Source organism: Thunnus thynnus, chromosome 2, assembly GCF_963924715.1.
Source record: "Thunnus thynnus chromosome 2, fThuThy2.1, whole genome shotgun sequence".
NCBI classification, from domain to species: domain Eukaryota; kingdom Metazoa; phylum Chordata; class Actinopteri; order Scombriformes; family Scombridae; genus Thunnus; species Thunnus thynnus.
In genome coordinates this window covers 33,236,295-33,255,563 of record NC_089518.1, presented here as the reverse complement: position 1 = coordinate 33,255,563, position 19,269 = coordinate 33,236,295, and the positions used below count along the sequence as shown (strand labels likewise).

Below are 19,269 nucleotides of genomic sequence, written 5' to 3'. Positions count from 1 at the left end.
TGTCTGCTGCAGTTTTTCATCTCTTCAGTGGAGCAGAAATGTGAGAGGATGTTTAAATTACATGCTTTATGTAGATCATGATTTAATCACTACATCTGTTTCCATGGAACTTTGTTGCATTTTGCTTTTATCAATGAGCCAACCTTTCCTCCACAGCCAAGCGCAAAAACTTTTTTATATTTTGTGATTTTTTAGAATTTTTATGTGTTTTCACTCTTTTTTTTAATATGCAAATACTAAAACACTGAATCAAATAACTCTGTAATGTGAAAGGGTTACTTATACTGTTGAAATTACAGCAAATTATACTCTGCAGCTCTATTGAGCCTTTTAGCCTTCTTTAGCTAATCTTTTGGTTTTAAGGCATATTTACTATTATATGGTTCACTATAGAGCCATGCGTGGGGCGTGTTGAATTATGTCAACATAGCCTTTCCCAGTGACAAAGTCATATGGCCGAATGTCTCTACAGCAAAGTGCGACACATTTCTCAATAGTTTCTTGTTTAATATGTGCAGGAAGAAGTGCTTTATCTTTGAAGGGGAGCTTACTTTGACTAGAATGGAACAGACACGTCACCTCAACCCAGAGGAGCCAGATTTGTGCCCGTTGTAGATCAATACTTTTTCAGTAACAAGTGAGAAATTTGTCCAAATGTGAGACTTTCCTTGCTTTGCTTTAGTATTGTAATGACCTGCTTCAATATTCTTTCCAACTTCATCTGTTAAGGCCATCCTTCTGATTAGCACCAGCTAAATCCTGGAACCCGCAGTTTATTTTTTGACCGCCTACTCTCACCCACGGCAAAGTTAAAACCGCGAGATCTGCGTTGGGTCCTGTGGGACCTGCAGGATCCCAACCTCAATGCAGTCCCGTAGTTCAGTCTCAACACTCACAGGCAGCTCTTTCTTCTAAATCAAGCTCTCACAAGCCAACTTTATTACTGAGTGACTGGTAAACAGAGTCGAGCATTTAGCAAGAAGTTCAGGAGTTGGTGGAGACCAAACAAGATCCTAAAAGGACCATGAATGTTGGACATATGTTTACAAGGTGGCCAGAAACAGGACTGAAAATGAATGCTAATGTTTCTCTGTGTCTGCTGGATGAGTAAGTAGACTACTGTTTGCTAACATGTTACTTATAACAGCTTTATAAGTCAAGGATATGGTGCTGAACTGTGCTTTTCTCACCCCTTGTGGCCAAAAATGAATTATTACAGCTTTAAATACTTTGTTAGTTTTCTATGTAAAACGCTAAAGCTAATAACATGAGTGTACTTTTACAAATATACTCCATTGACTATGTGCATCAACATACTGTAGAGCACATAATGCTAACAATGTATATTATTTAATGATTATCATATTTTCATTCTCACTTTTTATGCTTAGGGGCTGTTTCTCATTCCTTTTTGTCTGTATAGGTATTGCTTCTGCATATTTATGCTTGGCGAACAGACATGCATTTGCCAACGAATCCATTAAAAGGCAGAAAGTCACCAGATAAGGGAGGCAATTTCTTTGGATCATTAGGACGTTTGAGCTTTTAGACATAACTGTGTGATAACGTACTGTTTGCACATTTTAGCTCGCAGGCCACTTTAGATTCTTTAATTTGACAGTTTAAACAGTTGCAAAAAATGTGTCTGCAAGCCAAATAGGAAGTGCATAATGGACAGAATCCTGCAGTGGCTACAAATGACTCAGAGGCGTAGACGTAGGGGCAAATACATGCACATGTAACACACACACACACACACACACATGCACATATGTAGCCGGACAAATTATACCTAATCACTGCATCTGCTGTGTTGCCGTTTTCACAGAGCTCCACTGGTGGTGCATCCTTTCTTTCATTCTCCCTTTCTTTCTCGCTTTGTGCCCAGTATCCCACTGACTCTCCAGACTGGCTCGCTCACCCCCTCAGTCGACACATACACACACATTAGACACACACACACACACACACACACAGGCACACATGAAAGCACAACCTCACTCTCCCACATACACAAAAACACATACTACATGCACTCTGTCGCTCTTTTTCTCACATTCACACGAACACACACACACATATGCACGAACGTGTACCCGCAACATCACATTTACACACACATGAACACACAGTCGAGGACATGAGGTCCCTAGCAGGGGGTGGTTTTGATTGACCAAGCACTTTATGACTCTTAAATGGCTTTATTGCCTTCCTACTTAACCCCCACACACCACCTCCTTCCTCCCCGTCACACCACAACTCACACACAATCCTCAGGCCCTCCCTGCGACTGGAAATTAATGAGAGACATCACTAACCTCACACACGCACGCACACAAACACATATCGCCACCCGGCTTGCGATTTGAGCTCCCTCTGACTGTCTGGAATCCATCAAGGTCACCCCGCAAATCTCTAAAGCGTTGCTCTTCCCTCTGGAGTCTATCGGTTTACCTTCCATGACCTTGCTTTGATACTTTTATCTTAAATTTTGGGAGCGGGCCAGGACTTTGCTTTAATGACTTTGTTACTGTATGGAGCAGGTCGATATGTGGGAGATTGGGTTGATTGATTTTAATTGGCGGGACACCAGGAGTCTGTTAATAGGACGGGACAAGGGTTTGACTTGTATGGGCATGTGTGAAGGATGCTAGTTGTTACTTAAATTCGACCTCTGTCACGGCCAAGATGACAAAAATCCCCCCAAAATGTGAAATATTTAGTGTTTTACCTATAATGTGGATTTTTGGCAGTTTGGCATTAAAACACATAACGAAAACCATCAAAACAGTTGTGGAATATAAAATGGAATTCAATACCACATCATAGATTGACAACACCTACTGGGTTTTTAATAAAATTTGATGATCTGATGATGTTGTGGGTACGTGTGTGCTAAACTGATGTTTTTTTCAGTCAATGGGAGAAGTATTTGTTGTATATCTGAGCAGTTTAAGTGCAGTGGAAGCTGAAGTATGAAACAAATAAAAGTTTTTTTTTTCTTTTAGTCTCCCTTGTTATCAGATCTTTCTGTTCTGCTTTTTCTGTCTGTCTTTTAATGTCTGTATGTTTTGTTTTGTTTATGTATTTATTGAATTTTTCTTGTCTATTTCTGAGTCCTGTTCTTCCTGTTTGAACATACACACATCTATACTTGAGTAAATGTATTGGGAATAACGTGTAATACATTGTTTTGTATTTTATATACAGATACTGCACACATATGTTTTATATGGGCTTCTGATGTGCATGTGCACATGCATGCATATGTAGATATGCAGACATATGTTGTTTTTTTGCTTTTTTACGTTTTTCGCTAGTATTGTTTTCCCTTCTTCTAAGGATGTGAGGTGTACAGTACATACATGCATACTCATACTTGAGTAGATGTGTTGGGAATAATTTGTAATGTAGTGTCTTGTGGATTGGGTTCATGAAAGGGCGGGAGAGATACTCTGCAGGTATGGTGTAATACACCATGTGGTTGGTATACTTAAGTGATCTGTTATGCATCCACCTGTGGATATATTCATGCAAAGATAAATAAAATAATCACACAAAGAAAATCTGATAAATTAACAAACATTTCTACTTCTTGTCTTTACAAAAGAGTACACATTTGTAAATACTGTAAGATTTTCTAGCGCACTATATCCACTTTTTCTAAGTCGCTCTGTATCAGCATTCCACTCAGGTGGAGTGATGATATTCATAGTGAGTGGGAAGATCATCCTTCAGCCTGAAACCTTGGCTAGAATCCAGTACAGTGTGCTCACAGAAATATAACGCTGCCGATGTGCCCTTTAGCTAAAGAACTCAAACCTTGCCAGCCTCTGGGTGGCTGTTCAGTAGCTGACCTCTGAACTCTGCGTGCAGGAGGGTAAGCAAAAAGAACTTTCCCTCCAGGAATAAATGCAGTATCATATCATTAATATAGCTGAAATATGGCGAAAGAGTTCCTGTCATAGTTGCTATGTTTATGAGTGTTCGACCTTCAAAGTGTTTGTTTTGGCCTGTAACCACATTTCAAAAAGTGCTAGTTTAGATTTAAAGTAATACTCCACAGATGATCTCTCTCTTCAGTGTCAAATACCTGTAGTTTTGAAAAGCAGTGAAAAGTTTGCAGCGTCCTTCTTCATGAAGGACAACTTCATAGATTCACAACAGTTACAATGGATTCAAAATGTCAAACCACTGCTGCAGAACAATAAATCTCTCTGCCTAATATACTTCATATCTGTTGCACCTGTTGTCACCTCCTCATAGCTCTAAAGCTGCAACAGGAAGAGAATATTTGGCAATTTATTGGCATTTAACCATAAGGACCAATGAGAGAAGTGTTCATGGAAGCTTTGATATGTTATTTTATTGAAACAGAAACAGAAACCCAAAGATTCAGTTTAGATCCGTAATCTTTGTGGTTTGCAAAAACACCACAGTTTTTGGTGGCTAACAAACAGCAAACAGCTTAAGATATCAAATGTATGATGAAATGTATCTGACACATAACAGGAACCAGCAATCTAAACCTTAGTTTAAACTTTTAGTTTTGACTCTGGGTCTGTGTTGGCGTCCTGCAAACGTTTCTAGGCCACATTTCAAGCCTACAAGTGGTGGTGTTTGATACTCAAAGGATCAATTTTTAGCGTAGAGTATTCCTCTAAAGGCTTCTCCAGACTGTGACAATCATGTAAGTTTATTGCATGTCGTAATGTGTGAGACGCATGTAATAAATCTTGATCACCATCTGTGTCAGACTTTATGACATCAATTTGAGGCTGTCAGATTATGCAAAAAATGCATGATGAATTACAGCGCTAAAAAAAAGTGAAGCAGTGGTTTGTCCTCGGCTTGCTTCATTCTTCATATGTTTGGGAAAATACAGCAAACTCACACAAACTTCTTTTTTTTCCGTTTCATTTCACATTCTGAGAATTTGGTCTTAAATTTCTGACGCTGCAATAATTTTGCCTCAGGCTGTCTAGGATCTAGGACCACTGTTCTGGATTGAAGACCAAAGATTTTACCACATTTCTCTCAAGATTATCAACTTTCATCTGAGACATCCCAAAAGCGCTCAGTGTAAAGGAGCCTTAAGGCAGAGTTTAAGATTCTGTCGTTCTCACTGGAGTTTACCTGTGAATGAAATCACAGTTCAGCTGGGCAGGCTGTCAGAGGATGCTGGCAGGTTCACGCCAGCAGGTTTTGGCCAGAAAACAGAAGGGACCATAATAACACAATGGTATAATGATGGTGTGTGTGTGTGTGTGTGTGTGTGTGTGTGTGGACAAAGGTGGGGTCTTGCTGGCTCCTTCCATCTGCCTGCCACCAGGAATTCTTGTCACCTTGACTCAGAGCGGCTGAGGTGTGACAACCTCGACAGTCTACGTGTTTGTGTTTGTGTTTGTGTTTGTGTTTGTGTGTGTGTGTGTGTGTGTGTGTGTGTGTGTGTGTGTGCAGGCTGCTGCCAGGCTGATGAACTATACTCCAAGGTTTTACAAACACAGTTAACACTGACCTCCTGAGCACATGGCCACAATCCATTAGACAACACTACATCCTAAATAAGACCATTATTAAAGACTTTAAAGGAACATACCACAGTTTTAACTTCTTTTTTATCTCATTAAATACAACTTGCAGGCAGCCTTTATTCTCAGTTGAGTTTAGGCATGAAACTCACTTTAGATCCCAAAAAATACAGCTGGAGATTTAGTCAGCTTTGTTGTTATTGATTCATTGCCAAAATTACATTATTGTCTTGTGATAATGCAGCTTGTGAATTGAATGTAATGAAATTTTCTCCTATTTGTATTTGGTGTATTTCACTTCTGGTGGGAAAACAAATTCAAGGCTTGAGAGTCTGCAGAACTGCAACCTCATAACTCAAGTGATGAATAAATGTGTATTATTAGGTTTAATTTTTCAACAACATGCTGGTAAATTTGATCATTTTCATGCCAGCTCTCAAGCAGTAGCACCTGAGTGAACTAAATAAAATTACACTGATGTAAATTGAAATCATTGCCTCTAGAAGGTAAAAAGTAGTCAGCAGTAAAATGAAATATAATCTGTTTATAGTTAACTAAAACATGTAAAACAACACATGGTCATTAAACCCATAGAGAACCTCTAGAGCAGCAAAGGTAAGCTGGCTGGGATATTTCTGAAATATAAGCAAAAAGTAGATTTTTGTACATTTAGATTAACAAAAAATAGATATAAAGTTACCTCACATTAATGGAAAAGTAGAGCATTGTCAAACCCGCCTTAAATCATCTTTACTTTGTTAAAAAATAGGGTCCTGCTGATGAGCTACTGATGTGACTCTCTCTTTCATGCCAGCAGTAATTTCTGTGCGAGTAGATGTCAAACGGTGTTTCACTCGGGAACAAAACTGTTAAGCAAGGGATGAGACAGGCAAATTCAGCACACCGTGATAAAACTTTGAGAGGAGGCAATCGTAGAAATGACGCTTAAAAGTTTTGATTGTCTGAAGTCATCTGAAAACGACTCTCTTGTAAGTGCATTGCGTGAGTTTGTGTGTGTGTGTGTGTGTGTATGAGACATTAATGGGCTCATTGGCTGCCCTGTTAGACTTAAAGAGGACATATCATGCACTTTTCCAGGTCTATATTTATATTCATGGGCTCTACTGGAATATCTTTATATGATTTACAGTTTCAAAAATGTGTTATTTGTCTTATACTGGCTCTTTATGTAGCCCCTCAGTTCAGCCTCTGTCTGAAACAGGCCATTTTATCCCCTCTTATCTCCACCTTCCTGATGAGCTCACTCTCTTGTGATTGGTTATCTTCAGGAAACTGCACCTCGGCAGACTTCTGGCAGCTCAGGAGGCTACGTCAACAAACAGTAGTAGTCAATGCAAACAACCAATGGAACCACCTTAGCAACAAAGATTACAGAAGGGACGGTCATTTGTGAGCATGCACAAACAATCTGATGTCACTACGAGGAGGAAGTAGAGGCAACATTGTAAAGGAAGTGTTCAAAGCAGGCTGAAGCCCTGTCTTTTGACTTTCAGGGAGCATTTTTTATAAGTTCACCTTAAGTTTAGGAACTTTGATCATGTTTAACATAGACATCCAACATCATAACAGTGTCAAAATAACAGAAAATCACAAAAAGCATGTTATATCGTCTTTAAGGACCATAAACCAGAGCATACCGACCGTCTTCTGTTATCTTTTTATGTTGTTGTTGTTGATAAGAATTTGGAGGTGTCTCAAAGATATTGTTAGTCACACAACACAGACAAATTACACACACTTGCGTGAGGTCATGCCTTTTCTCACGCAAACATATGCATACGCACAATGCCAATTTGCACAATTTCATGATTTTGACAGCATGTAAGAAAGTGCATGAAAAGGGAATCGCTTTTGTGTGTGTGTGTGTGTTTGTGTGTATGTGTGCATGCGTGCGTACGTGCCCCGGTTCAGTGCGCTTCAGAGGACGTATGCACTCTGCTCATAAATAAAGACCATGCATTATTCAGGACTGCTCCTCCAGCTAATGCCCCTTAATGTGCCCAAACAGCCATAATGTACTCTGCTACCAAGGTGGCAGAGACCCCCTCACACACACACACACACACACACACACACACACACACACACGTCAAACCATCGCCACTAGATTTGACACAATGTCTTTGTCGGTGTCGCTCTCAGGCTCTTATCTCGCTCTCGAATTGTCCCATGTCCCTAATTTTCTAAAAAATCCATTTTTACTTTTGATCCAAATTGCTCCTGCTCATGCTGTCTCACCATATTTCCATCGAACTTTGCTGATTTGTCCCAAATGCTCGATCGTCACTGTCTCCATCTTCCACTCCTACTCAGTATCTCCTTCTGTCTTTCTCTTTGTTTTTAACAGAAAATGTATCTGAGTGCAGTTTTTTGTTTTTTTTTTAAAAAAAACCTACAGTACTGTTTCTTCCTCTGCAGGGCTCTGGGGTAACCGTTCTCTGCAGAATTAGAATTTGTCTCGACAAGGATTTGTAGCTGCGAAGCTCAGATGGCAAAGCTTCCTAAATACATAATCTTAATCAGTTTTTCTGGAATTTAAACTGATTCTGTTCAGAGGTAAACAGGAAACAGTAAGGAGCAAAAAAAAAGCCCCGAAAAAACATAAAATCTGTTTGAGGTGGAACGTTTATTGTTGCTGTTTTGCTCGTCTGTATTTTATCGACAGTGTTTTATGTTCTAATCACTTTGTACTTGATTCGCCTGTTTACAGTCTTTGGGTTTAATTGCTTTTGTGGTTTGTGCTCCTCTTTTGCTTTGGTATTTGTGGAGCACTTTAACTTTTCTGAAGTGTGATATAACTCAGGTTTTACATTTTTATGTGTTCTAAGAAATAATGCATGTATGAGTCACTGCTACATGCTCTCTCAGGAGAGTTAAATGGCTCCTTTGTTGTTGAAACAATCTTGAATTTGATGTCTTTCATTTGAATCATTCAAAACCGGAAAATACTGTAATACTAAAGTTTCAAGTCTGTTGCAACAGCTAACAAAGATGTCATACCACACTCTTCCCTATAGTGTTTTTTTTTTGTCTAGACCTAACCAGACTTTAACCACAGTGTTTTCACATCATACAATGATCAATGATGCGTCAGTTGGGTAAACTTTTCTGTGTTGTTTTGGAGAGCATCGACTAACGACATATTTTGTCATTTCCTTTGCAGGACTTGTTGGTTTTGGCAACATAATAGTACCTTATTAAAAAAAATCAATAAAACTGAAAAAATCCAATAATCCAATCTAATCCAAAAGATTTGAAATGATCCATGATGACCATTGCACATTATTTATGCTGACATTTTTGATTAAATGCGCTCAACATTTTTGCTCGTAGTTTGTTTTACGAGTGAAGACCTGTGATGTCATTTTTCTTTGGATTTTCTGCAGCGAGCACTGAGTTTTTGATTTTTCTTCCTTTAACCATAAGATCATGTATGATCATTTTGAGATGGAAGAATTTGTAATTATTTCTTTACGTCAATAAAGAAGAAGTAGAGAAAAATCCTGACCTTTAAAGTCAGCTAAAGTTGACCAGCTCATGCCAGTTCTTCTTTACTTCTTAAAGGAGCAGTGTGTAGGATTTAGTGGCATCTAGGTTGCAGATTGCAAACTGAATACTCTGTTCTGATTGGCCAGCTTTAGGAAGCTGCTCCTCAGCTGACTTCAGCGGATGCAGAGGTTTACGTAAATAAACAACAGTAACAGGATTTCACGTCTTTTTCTCGTTCTTTACTTCAAAATGTAAACTTCTCAAATACATCTGTACATGTTTCGAGCCTAAATCCGATCTGAAATATGCGTGAACTCGTGGAACAACCTTAGCGACAAAGACTACAGAACAGACCGCTGTTTGTGGGCATGTGCGGACGATATGACATCATCACGAGGAGGAAGTAGAGGTAATATTGCAAACAGAGCGTTCAGAGCAGACTGAAGTCCTGGGTTTTGGGGTTTTGACTTGCAAAGAACATTTTTACATATGTTCACCGCCAAGTTTAACATCCAACATTATAACAATATAAAAATGACAGAAAATGACAAAAAGCATGATATGTCCCCTTTAAAAGAAACTCACTAACATAAAACACATGACTGCCTGTAAACCCGATGTGTTTTCTTTATTTGTTACAGTATAGAGATACAAAAACAGTATTTATTTTCATGAATGGTTCACTGATGATTACTGGGTTATACAGTAATTTAATGTGATCTCTTTGTTTACAAGATGAGCCACATCTTGGTGTAGCATTAACCTCTCACATGACACAGATTGCTCATAGTTTGTTTTGAGGCACAAAACACGCCCCCCTCATTCAGCACACACACACACACATATATACACACACACACACGCATGCATACAGACCAGACAATGACTCCATTCATCCTTTTTTCTCTCTCTTCATCTCCTCTCTCCCTCTTTCTCCTCCTCTGCTTACATCAAGTCTTTATGAACACAGTGAAGGTCAAAAACAGTAAACACGCTCTACGTCTGTCTCCTCGCAGCCTGTCTGACCTGGATCGGCTCCTGTTGTTTCGTCATTTCACAGTCTGTTTAAATTCCTCTGACGCTCCTGAGTAGGTATTGTTTTCCATGGAACGGGATTATTTAACCAATTAGTCATGTGGGAGTGTCATGATTAGCGGTGCTGGCAATGAATTATCACCTTGTTTTAGCAATCATGTGTTTGCAGTGCAGCTTAATCATGCTGTAGGTATGTAGATAGAATATTTTTTATAGATTAGTTTAGTAGTTTAGCTCAGGGAGACATTAAATTACAACTATCTACCTAAGGTAAAACAGTAAAGGTGACATAATAGATCATATCAACCAATAAGACAAATATAAGAGTAAATAAGAGTTAAAGAAAAAGCTCTTTTTTTAAGCTCCAAATATCTCAAGCCAGGATTTGACCTTCTTTTTAATGGTTATCACTTTAGTGTAGACTGAAATATCTCAACAACTATTTGATGAATTGCCTTGACTGAATGTTTTATCTATCTAACAGTTTGGTTTTCTTTACAAGGGTAAAGGATTACAGCCACACAGAGCTGCTAACGTGGCTGTTGACTCTTAGTCTTGTTTTAAAGTCCAAAGGTAACGTCTTCTTTTGATTCCTGGCACAGGACCAAAACGAACAAGTGCCGATGTTGGTGGTTATCCTCACCAAACAGAGATACATCCTCCTAAAAAATAAATTTCCTTTTGCTTTCACTTCCCTTATAACTCAATCTCGTTTCTGATGTTATGTAATGCTTGAATGCACATGCAAACTCACACAAAAAAAAAGACCTCATCATTTGCTTCTATACAGGTGAATGCAATCAAGCTTACATTTACCGCACATCTCTCTCTTCCTGTGTTGCACGAACGAAAAGCGTTTGTGACTTCAAACCGCCACACTGCATCTCTACTGTACTCTCTGACAAGTAGAAAATACAAATTCCCCAAAACGTGTGAATTTATGAACTTATACGGAGAGAAAGGAGGTCAATCGCTTCCGGAGAGTGAAGGTAGATGAGGTTAACTCTGAAGTAAAGGTTCAGTCACTTTGCACAGCATCAAGTGAGACTTTCCACTGTTTTTTTTTTTTTTTTCAACATAATGTTCAAGGTAAGGACACATTGAAGTTTATGTAAATATTGTCTGTGATGTACTGTGTGTACTTTATGTGTGCCTTCATGATGAAGAAGATAAGGAGTGAATGGAAAAGATAAAAAAAGAGGTCTTACCTGAATGATGCTTTCCAAAAATGTGTCTTTATTTTCTCTTAGGATCAGCAGCAGTCTTTTTCTCTTCTTCTTCTTCTTTTATTTCTTCTTCTTCAATTCTCCTTCTCTTCTTCTCCTGCTGTCTCTTTCTCTTCTTTCTCTTCTTTCCTCCTTCCTTTGCTTCCTTCCTCTCGTCAGTTTTGTTTCAGCTCCCCGGGAGCCGCTGAGGAGGTGTGTGTCGAGTGTCTGAGTGTGTGTGGTATGTGTGTGAGAGGATATGTGCGTGTGTGTGTGCGTGCAAGCGGTTAAGAGAGCGACTCTGCTTTTGTGCTGCCGACCTCGGTGAGCGTGTTGTTGCAACTGACTGAGTGACTGAGAGAGAGAGGGAGGGAGTGTGTGTGTGTGTGTGTGTATGTGTGTGTTTGAGAGAGAGAGAGAGAGAGAGAGAGAGAGAGAGATTAGTTCACACACAAACACATCTACGCCTCAGGGAAACACCCCACTCTCTCTTCTCCTTCCTCCCCTTTTTCCTTTTTCTTTTTTATCACTCTCACAATCAGGTCTTTTTTTTTTTTTTTCTTTCATCTGATCACCTTGAAGGACTTATGGAGCAAAACATTTCCTCTCCTCCTCCCCACTCTACTTCCATTTGACTCCAACCGATCCTCTGAGTTGATTCTTGGTTTTTAACCTCTCTTTTGTTGTCTTTCTTCCTTAAATTCCCCCTTCAGTTTGCTGTTGTGAGTCCCCTGAATCATAAATAAGTTAAAGAGAGCTGGCACAAAAACAGCACAAAAAAACAGTGATGGGCTTCTCTCCAAGCCGTCGCTTTTTGTTTGTCTTTCTATCAGTAAAGATATTTAATCTTTTTGTACTCTTCATGTTTTTCCTGCCTTTGAATCTACAAAGACATTTGATTAAATAACAAGGAAGTAGGTGGAGAGAAAAAGAAATATTTTCACTTTTCAAATCATGTCAGGGACAAACTACTTATTGATGGGTGTCGGGTGTGACTTAACAGCACTTTGCTAAAGTTTTTGGTGAATCTCACAATGTTGAGTGTCATTTTCATGATGCAGAATCACAGCCTTAATAGTGTGAATCAACTAAATTATATATATAGATACCAACGCATCTTTTTTAACCACTTCAGTTAATTGCAGCAAAAAATCTCCATCATATCAGGTCATTTCATCATTTAATATAAATGACTCCTCGTGAAATCGCTTGATCAAAACATAAGTATTTCATAAATTCACCATAAGTGTTGACATTGTGTAGGAGTTGAGAGAGTAGAGTTGTTTATAATTGGCTCATAAAAACCTTATTTTCTTGAAAACAGGTGAGAAAAAAAGCTACCATTGCAGTAAAACGCATTTGGTCTTGAGAATTTCTGTCAAAATAAGCACTTTTATCTTAAAACAAGACTGAATAAGACAAATTGTTGCATCATAATATATATTTTTTTGAAGAAAATACGTAAGAAAAGTTGTTTTGAATTGGTGACAAGTATTTTTTACTTCCCATGCAGATTTTTCCACTTGTTTTATATGTACATTAGACTCAGTTACAGACAAAAATGACTGAATAAAAAGGGAGACTTTTACACACAGTTTGCCGCATTTGCCATCCGAATCAATACCTGAACATCTTGCAATAAAACAGGGGGACAGAGAGAAAAAAAAAAAGCTGACTGCCTGAATGAACACTGACGAATTAATTGAAAAAGACAGCAATCAGTTTAACCTTGAGGAGACCCCTTCTCAGTTTTGTTTAAGCCCATCACAGTGATTACAGAATTTAGCTTTAGCCTGCTAATCTGCTCCAGATCCACATTAAAGTGCTCCTCAGGAGGCTGAACAGGGGAGGGGAGGGGATTTTTGTGGGTGTGCATGTACTGTACATATGGACACTTTTGTTTCGGCACTGTACTCGAGCACACTGAGTTTAAAAAGAAACAATGTCTTTGAGGTTAAAACATTTAACATTTCAGCTTCACATTTTATGAACTTGTAAAAATATTATAACCCTTTTTGTGCATAACACCTCCAAGGGTATCGAGTATTATTCGCCAAATATGGATGTAAACAACCTCAAACACCCTTAAAGCTGACAATTAGTCCTTTAACTTCACAGTCAAAACATGTCCTATAACATTTAATTTCATATACAGCATTAGCAAATACCACTCAGATTAAGATGAAGATTTATAGCAAACATACCTGCAAACTATTCACTGCCAACATAAAATGTTCATACTTTATCCGCAAAAAGGTCATTGTCAGTGTATTATATTTATTTCAATTACAATATATGCTGCCCTCGTATAAAGCATATGTGGTTATGGATTTTTCTTATTGTCAACAAATGCCATGAAAATACCAAAACCGACGATGTGTAAACCACATGTATCTTTCAATAATTTCCAGCTTTCCTACTCTGTCTATTGCTCTCAGCTCCAAGCTCGTTTTGTTCCTACTGAAGATGTAAATCTTAAAAACAAACAAACAAAAAAAGGGTCACAGATATACTTTTTATTTTTGTAAAAGGATACATCAATTTGGCACTGTAGTTTTTTAGCAAACATTAAAATAAGTAAATAGTGCATTTTGGGGGACTAATTTCAGCTGCAGATTAACAGACATTTATTCTTTATACTCATTATACTCTAGTGAGTATTTAAGTGTCTGTGCTCATCGTAATAACGGAACATGTTTTTAAGACATTTGGACGACAGTGGAGCTCTACGGCACAGAGGAATAAATCGTATCAGCCTTTGGATACACACACAGTACTTGTTGGTGTCCAGTTCGATGTTGGCTTTGGACTTTTCATGGGATTTTTTGTCAATAAGAAAAATGTTGAATATCCCTAGACTTAAGGTTTGAGAAAGGTCACGGTCTTTGCTACATATTGAAAACATAAGTTGAAGTATGAGATGCAGAAATGTTGATTTTTATCTTTAACTAAAAGCATGACCTTCTTCTAACTTCAGACCAAGTCTTTTTTGAAGAAAAAAAAGTCCAAATTCTCTGGTTTCAATCTCACAAATGTAAATATTTCTTGGTTTCATTAGACTCCTATAAAGGAAACTGAGTATCTTTGGGTTGTGGACTGTTGGTTGGGACAAAAGAAGACATCTGAGGATGTCACCTTGAGCTTTTGGAAACACTGATTGACAATTTCGAACATTTTCTGACATTTCATAGCTCAAAAAACTATTAATCTATAATAAAAACTTCCTGGATTGGAAAGCAGTGTTAGTAAATGTAATCCAGCATCATTTCCTCCAGAACATATTTAACAAAACAATAAGTAGCCTAAACACATTTTGTAGGAGACAAGGTTGACATTGTTGGGAGTAGAGAGCCAAAACAATGAGAAACAGATCATTGTCCTACTTTCCGATTGTACTGTATATCTATATTTGCATGTGTGAAAGTGTGTGACTGTGGGGGTGGGAAATGAGAGCCTGAATTAGAAAGAGCCCCCCCAACTCCCTGAACAAAGCTCCTCCACCAGCTGAAACATGGTGTGTATGTGCCTCTGTTTTTCGCCTCTTACTGTCGAGAGTGGTGGGGAGCTTTTCTGTTTTTTTTTTTCTTTCCAAAACAAAAAGCTGACCCCCTGTTGAGTTTCTCTGCGGGGGGTGCACTCGCCGAGCCATCTTCTTCTCCCTCTGAGACCCCTGGGAGACGCTCAGCCAGCCCCTCCACCCCTCCTCGCCGCCTCCCTTGTTAGTTTCCATCAGCACCACCACACCTCCTCCAATCTCTCTCCTCCTCTCGTTTCCCTCCCTCCGAGGCTCGAGCTAACTATCGTTCTGATCTGATGCTCTGATCACTTTCCTCCCCCCCCAAAAAAACTCTTTTCCTCTCTTTTCTTTTTTTGGTCATCTTCCCTTTATGTTCACTTCTCCATCTTTTTCCTCTCTCTTCTTTTCCTTTCCTCTCTTGCTGTATCTCAACCTCATCTCTGATCCCGACCCTCCTCTTATCTGTCACCTCAGTCCTCATTCTGTTAACCACTTCTTGGAAAACATTACATTTCCCTCTCTCTTCTCTCTCCTTTTTATTCTCTGTCGTTTTTCTCTCTTTCCAAGCAGCAAAGCGATTTGGCGCTCGCTCGGGCCTGTGAGAAGACCCAGGGGGTTGGTTGCTCTATGAGGCGACGTCTCTGAATAAATAAGCATGGGTAATTTGCTCCAAACCTGCAGCTCCTTATTTTTTTTTTTTTCCCTTCTTTTCACCCTCCTAGTTTATAGAGAGGAGATAAAGACACAATAAAATGGTGGGAGATCCTCATTATATGGTTGTCAGTGAAGTTTTCTCACAGGGCTTTGTGACGGATTGCTCAGCCCCACTCCGCTCTCTATTTCTTTTCAGGCCAAATTATCTATATTACATTTCATTTTTTTCCTTTGGCGAGTATTTGGATAAAACTGCTCTCATTGAAGGAAGTAATGAACAGCCATTTCTTGCTGAACCAAGGCAGATTATCGAGAACAAATTGCAAAGCTTGTCTTACAGAGCTAACAACTATTAGCAGCATAGCACCTCACAAACCCGGCTTATGAGACTCTGATAAGGTTTCAGCAATTCAAGCGCCATCTTTCACTTAAAGGAGACATTTCGTGCAATGAACTGGTGTCCATCCTGGATGTTGTAGCACGAGTTTAATTCTCTTGCTCTCTGCTACAAACACACACATTCTCTCTCTCTCTCTCTCTTTCATTCATGGCCTGGTGAGGGACGTGTCTGAGCGCCAGGTCAACTGTGAACATCAGGTATTAATAATGCAGGACAGGAAGCCGCCCCTTCGACTACAAAGCTGTGCACTCCGACTCTGTGTCTCTGCTCACCATCACACTGCTGCGAGCTACATAACCCAACACAGACTGGGAGGAGACCCGGTAAAGTGTGTGCTGGGATGGTTTCGCTTAATTCTGCGTTAACTGATTTTTTTGGTCACTTGGGAGCAACAGAAACAAGTTGTAAAGATTGACATAATACTTGTTAGCAAACAGTTGTTTATTTACACATTGGGGAGTTACAGAGCAACATTATCATTCATTTAGAGTTGTGTTTCTGTCCACCTGGTGAATGTAAGTCCAATATTCACTCTCTTTTAGCTCTATTTTTGCTCTCTACAAACTCCTGAGGGAAAATATCTGGCTCTTTAGCTGCTAAATGCTCCACTATGTTCACCATCTAGTCGCTAACTGTGTCGGTTCGCCATTTGGTGCTGGGCAGGTAGTGCACAGTGGGGTTTAGAGCCTTTTCTTTGAAAACAGCTGCCTGCTGCATCCGAACAGATGACGCTGTAAGAACGCTGAGAGTGAACCAAAACAGTAAAGTTGAGCTGAAACTGGATATACAGCTCTGTAAAGCCATCAGGAGCTTCATCAAGAAGTTCATCAAGGAGCAACACCTCTTACATTATGTTTTATCATTTAATACACTATTATCATGAAAAATATTGATTATAATCACTGTAAGTAAACACTTTGGGTAATAAAATCCTCCTGGATCTCACAAAATGTTTGGGGCCAAAAACCACTGAATTTTCTACATATAACAAAAGAAGGAAATTGCACTAAAACCTGTGAGACTGTTGTGTTATTTTGGGGAAAATGTGGGCGCGAAAGAATCCAACAGACTGTTGATCACTTGAGGGAGGAAATATTTGATTACATTCACCAGGTGGTTAGAAACATGACTCAAAATCGATGCTAATGTCACTCTGTGTCTGCTGGATGAGTAAATAGGCAACTGTTTGTTAACAAATTCACCATGTTCACTTGAAAGGGGATAGCATGTCGATGTTGTGTTCACGTCTTTTTCCTCTACACCCAAGTGGCCTCAAAAAATCAATTAATGCAGGTTTAAATGTAGTTTATAAGTTAACTGTAGTTCATCCAGCCATTCTGTATAGATTTCTAACAAGCCCCATAAACCAAAGGGTCGGTTTTAGGTATTTTGGTTGAATTTTGGGAACTTAGAGAAGCTTGGCCAGCACAATACACAGCCTGGAGGCTGCTGCTGTTTGACAAGACAATTTCTGGGAAAAGGAGGTTGTTTTTGGAGTCTGAAGCTGGATTTTTCTTTGACTTTGGCTGACAAAAGTAGCTCTGAATTTTATGTGTTTAGTTTTACGTGGAGATATTCCAGTTTTACTATTTTTGTGTAAATATTATGAAGATTGATTGAATTTCCATTAATCATTGCAATCTCAAGACCACAAATTCTACATGGAGGGAATGGAGGAACTGGTTAAAGGATTGAGGTCACTCAGAGAATCTAAATTATTCTTTTTGTGCATTAAACATGATTATATAACATAGTACACTCCCTTAAACTTGTATCCTTTTTCACTTCTTAAAGTCGTTTACCTTTGTGTACCTTCAGAAGAGGCTCCGCATCTTCATCAGCTGTCCTTGTGGTTTCAGTTTGATGGTTTACTTTGTGTTTCCTGGACTGTTGAGTGGACTCATGTTTCTTATAGTAATATTATTTGTATGTAAATTTGCATTATACTGATGATATCATTCATATGTCTTTCTTCTCGTGCGTGAGTCTTTATTTAACCAGCAGCACAAAGTATTCCTTTATTGTGTTTGTTAATACGACTGTCATGCTTGTTTTGCTTCACAGCATTTTCTACCATTGATAAGAAAATTACATTTTTATTATGATTATTATTGCTTTGTTCCCATGGATGAATTGAGTCACAAAAGGAACTGAAGGTTGACTTACGTAAGCAAAACAGAAGCAACTGTAAACAAGAAGTGGTAAGTTTCCACTATCAGTCTTTCTACACCCACCTAACATTTCAGGTAAAATACACCACCTGAAACTTTTAGTGAGATATACTGAAGCAGTATATTTTATTATTATTTTGGTGTTTGGTAAATACTGAGCATACTGATGGATAACAAAGAAGTTAATTGCAGTGTTTTGAGAGGTTTATATGGACTTTTAGCAACATAAAAACTTGTCACAATTAGAATAATGTGTAACTGACTTTGAAGAGGAAATTAGTTGTTGATATTTTCCAGCAGACTTTGTGTATCTAGAGACAGAAAAGTATCTCCACTATGGGGCAGAAGAGGGCCAAATCATCCCAGAATGTCTTATTTCAAAACTTATGGTTTTGTACAATATTAATATAATTAAACTAAACCAAACTATAACTAAACACCCAACAGGGTTAAGGGAAAAGGCAGCAGCAGCAAAAATGCTCTATTAGTTTTTCTTCATAACTTTACAGTATTACTGTTGTCGTTTGTCTGCTGCTTAACTAATTTCACATCCTAATACACTGCCCTCACTTTTCATGTGTTTAAGTGTGGATTAATTATGTTAATTTCTGAGATGGTGCACATGCTCAATGCAGTTAAAAGCCAGTAGCCTATGTCAGCACTCATACAGTTAAATTTTCTACAGGGGTTCAACTGTGATAATCAAGTTTGATCAAATATAGGTATTAGAAAGGTATCACTTCCAGACTGTTCATCAGGTTGACTGCAGTGTTTCATCTCCTCAACTTTTTGTGAGTAAAAAAAAAAACACGTTAAAAGATAATTTACAACTCAAAAGCCTATTCTAACTTCCAGTTCTTACTTTACGGTCTGTTCTCCCAGCATTCATGTGTCTTCTACCACACTGACCCCTTGTGATGAGCTGACATCCCTTCAAGGATAAGGCTGGTGATTTTCTGTATTTTTCTTATTGTTATTAAATCTCATGTACAGAGCCAAACCAACAATGAATTCATCCTACTTATAAGTACTGTGCATGTATCTAAAGCCTGATATGTTGTTGCTGTAGACCTTTTTGTTGTCCAAGAACTTTTAAAACACGTCAATGAGCCACACCTTGCACTGGGTACTATTTCCTTCATCCCTGAAGGAAGTGGTTACCTTTGCTAGCTTGTTGTACTACATATCAAAACCTCTTGAATTTGCACTGAAGCTCTTTGAGAAATTTATGATGTAGTACAAAGTC

The 19,269-nt window shown here is 38.6% G+C and overlaps 1 protein-coding gene across 1 annotated transcript in view; it reads right to left on the bottom strand.

Annotated features, from left to right (window-relative positions):
- The window catches only part of hs3st1l2 (heparan sulfate (glucosamine) 3-O-sulfotransferase 1-like 2), a 31,079-nt gene extending 18,983 nt beyond the window's left edge, over positions 1-12,096 (bottom strand). The window contains exon 1 of the mRNA XM_067571157.1: positions 11,285-12,096. The gene's annotated coding sequence lies outside the window, so the exon portion shown is untranslated. The remainder of the gene's footprint in view (positions 1-11,284) is intronic.
- Positions 12,097-19,269: the final 7,173 nt, after the last annotated feature.